The sequence below is a fragment of the Pseudophryne corroboree genome, unplaced genomic scaffold (assembly GCF_028390025.1).
Source record: "Pseudophryne corroboree isolate aPseCor3 unplaced genomic scaffold, aPseCor3.hap2 scaffold_259, whole genome shotgun sequence".
Lineage (NCBI taxonomy): Eukaryota > Metazoa > Chordata > Amphibia > Anura > Myobatrachidae > Pseudophryne > Pseudophryne corroboree.
This window is the reverse complement of record NW_026969249.1, coordinates 164019-167818: the sequence shown is the minus strand read 5'-3', so window position 1 is coordinate 167818 and position 3800 is coordinate 164019. Positions and strand designations below refer to the sequence as shown.

The 3800-nt window shown below is 41.7% G+C and overlaps 1 long non-coding RNA gene across 1 annotated transcript; it reads left to right on the top strand.

The window, feature by feature from the left end:
* Positions 1–1538: 1538 nt before the first annotated feature.
* LOC135012678 (uncharacterized) lies at positions 1539–2374 on the top strand. Its single transcript, XR_010211602.1, has 4 exons — positions 1539–1574; positions 1666–1722; positions 1906–1950; positions 2289–2374. It is a non-coding gene; the product is annotated as an uncharacterized LOC135012678 (long non-coding RNA).
* The last annotated feature ends 1426 nt before the right edge of the window (positions 2375–3800 follow it).

Below are 3800 nucleotides of genomic sequence, written 5' to 3'. Positions count from 1 at the left end.
ATGCCCTCCTGAGTGATTAGGTGCAGGGTACTAGAATGAACAATTCCATTTATTGTGATGTCATAAAGATGCTGTCAATGTTGAATTTCATTGGCTGTACAGTATGCTGCCATTATACTGTATATATATTTTTACAGGGCTGGTAGCACGACGTCACAGGAGGCGGGACAGGCGCCGCCAAGCTGGTAAGTATTGTCAAATACAGTAGTGTACAGTACATAGTGATTTCTATAGTCCCAACCCCCTGTCCTGACCATCACAGATAACTCGCTGCAATCCGTTAATGTTAAGAATGTCTGTTTACAAAACTAAATGTAAATATTAAACACAAAGTATAAATAACATTGTAGATAGCTGAATACCCGTGCTTCGCTACGGGATGAGGATGGTAAATTCCAGTGATAGTTGTTTGTTAATTTACGTTTGTTGGCGATCTACTGTAGTATATAGTACTGTATACTTTAAGCATACTGTATCTTGCTTCTCTGATGCAGATTGTTTATTGGCCGGACCCCTTTTTGGTCCTGGATACTGTGCAGTACATGTTTCAAATTGACAGCTTCACTTACAGTACTGTTATTTTTTTTCCCACAGTACCACCACCACCACCACCACCACCACCACCACCTGCTGCTGCGCTGCCAGGTATTGTGTAACGAGAATTCTGGTGCTACTGTCATCGTTGTTACACTACTGTACATGTGTCCTGGATACTGTGCAGTACATGTTTCCAATTGACAGCTTCACTTACAGTACTGTTATTTTTTTTCCCACAGTACCACCACCACCACCACCACCACCACCACCACCTGCTGCTGCGCTGCCAGGTATTGTGTAACGAGAATTCTGGTGCTACTGTCATCGTTGTTACACTACTGTACATGTGTCCTGGATACTGTGCAGTACATGTTTCCAATTGACAGCTTCACTTACAGTACTGTTATTTTTTTTCCCACAGTACCACCACCACCACCACCACCACCACCACCACCACCACCTGCTGCTGCGCTGCCAGGTATTGTGTAACGAGAATTCTGGTGCTACTGTCATCGTTGTTACACTACTGTACATGTGTCCTGGATACTGTGCAGTACATGTTTCCAATTGACAGCTTCACTTACAGTACTGTTATTTTTTTTCCCACAGTACCACCACCACCACCACCACCACCACCACCTGCTGCTGCGCTGCCAGGTATTGTGTAACGAGAATTCTGGTGCTACTGTCATCGTTGTTACACTACTGTACATGTGTCCTGGATACTGTGCAGTACATGTTTCCAATTGACAGCTTCACTTACAGTACTGTTATTTTTTTTCCCACAGTACCACCACCACCACCACCACCACCACCACCACCTGCTGCTGCGCTGCCAGGTATTGTGTAACGAGAATTCTGGTGCTACTGTCATCGTTGTTACACTACTGTACATGTGTCCTGGATACTGTACAGTACATGTTTCAAATTGACACCTTCACTTACAGCACTGTTGTTTTTTCTCACAGTACCACCACCACCACCACCACCACCACCACCACCACCAACACCGTCTGACCAGCAGAGCTCTGGAAGTGGTAATCATTATTTTTGTTACAGACACACTAGTTTCCTACAGTATTACTGTAATTTTTTTATTTTACAATACTTGTTATCTTGTACACACAGACCGCCTCGTTATTGATACAGAGGAGGAGGAAATGGGGGAGCCTTCAGGCCAGCCTGGTAAGAATTGTAATCTACTGTACAGTACTCTACATTCTACATTCATTGATTTATTAACAGTACCAATGGCTTGGGTTTGCGTGACCAGTGGTCAGGATTCCAGCAGTCAAGTGACCGACAGCGGTATCCTGATTGCAGAAATCCCATTGACTTTTCTTTTTGTTTTTTTTATATTCAACACAGATGTCACTTACGTGGACTCTGAGTCGTCGGAGCCGCCACAGTATAGTAAGTACAGTAGGATTTTCACAAGCCCATTCTTAAAAGTATTGACCAAGTCCACTTTTATTACTTTTCAGGCAGGGAATTCCAAACATGTACTGTACAGTATTTCCCTCACTGTGAAGACCCCTTTTCGCCTCTGTGTGCGAAATCGCCTCTCCTCCAACACGAGTTAAATACAGGCACAGTACAGTACTGTATGTCCCCTACCACTGGACAGTCATTCTGCTCCTACTGTATTATGAATATATCTCTGCCTCCTGTAGCACTGTACTACTGTGCAATTTTGTAGTAACTGTACTCTACTGTATTTTGTTTATAATATTTTTTTATTTTCCACTCAGTGATTATTGACAGTGATGAGGAAGGGGATGAGGAAGGGGAGAAAAAGCCCTCTCCCCAACTTGGTAAGTAAACTAAAGTATTGTACTGTACTGTACATTGTGTTAAACCAATGGGTTGGGTTTGCATGACCAGCAGTCAGGATTCTAGCGCACATACTGTATATAGTATAAAGTACACACTCTGTATAATGATTTATGGCATTATTATATCACGTATCAAGGGATTATTAACAGTGCATTTACTGTATGGTTTATACTGCTTTCAGTATTTTACCTTGTTGCGCCAAAGGTCCATCCCATTTTCCGTCGCATCCTTCTGATGCTGGTGGCCGATATGTCCAGGTCATACTTGGAATGGAGAATTCGTTTTATTTGCAGAGCAGTACGCTCATCATCCTCACGAGTTAGTTCCTCCACAATTTGTTGCACTCTCCTACAGTACAATACAGTATGAAAAATATGAATTCATGAACAGCACAATCACAGTTACAATTGATGAAGTTTTTATTTTATTTCAAAAAAATTGTTTATGGTATAAAGCAAGTCATTTAAACATTACAGTAGTGTACAGTACGTACCATGTGCATTTTGTAGGAAATACAAATCTGGGCGTTGTTCTCTCGAATGCATGATAGCGCACTGTTTCTAAAGTGACTATAATGCCACTTTCCTTGAGCCATGCATGGATCTCTTTGATGGTTTTATTTTCTTTTTTCATGTTGGCGATTATCTTGCTCATCGTTTTGTTGATAGTTACTGGCATGTTGTCCAACTATAATTCCTGTATGGAGAGAAAACATTTGTGAATACTGTAGTCTAAAATTTACACATCTGAAAATGCATAAGAGTTTTATGATAGAAGTTAATACTGTACATGTTTACTATCCAGTACCTGATGTTCAAATTTAAGTATTGTATACTGTACAGTACTGAAAATACAACTTCAGTGTTATGGACTGCAATTAGTTTCCTGTATGAAACAGATACAGTACAGTAAATAACCCTCCTTGGAAGTGCATGGGCCCTGTGAGACTTACAGTAGTGTACAGCATAAGGGTCGACTGACATGATGTACAAGCATTACATACAGTACATGTCAGTACTGTATGTAAATTCTTCAATTATTGCCTAACAACAATGCTGCTTACTGTATATTAAATACTGTAGGCCTAGAAATGTGCATCTCAATATAGTAGTTAAAAACACAGGGGCCTATGTGGATAAGCGAGTTCTATGCACACTAAAAATGGCCACCGACCGTGAACCCCCAGCACGTGGCAGCGCTCGGATATGTAGTGAGATACAATATGGCATACATTTCACAGTTCAGGGGGCAATGCTGAAGGAGCGTCACAATCCCCTAGCTCAATTACATTGGGATAAGCGAGGTCTATGCACATTACGGTATACCGAGCTGGATCGCTTAGCAACCTGACAAAATGGCCACCGACCGTGAACTCCCAGCACGTGGCAGCGCTCGGATATGTAGTGAGATACAATATGGCATACATT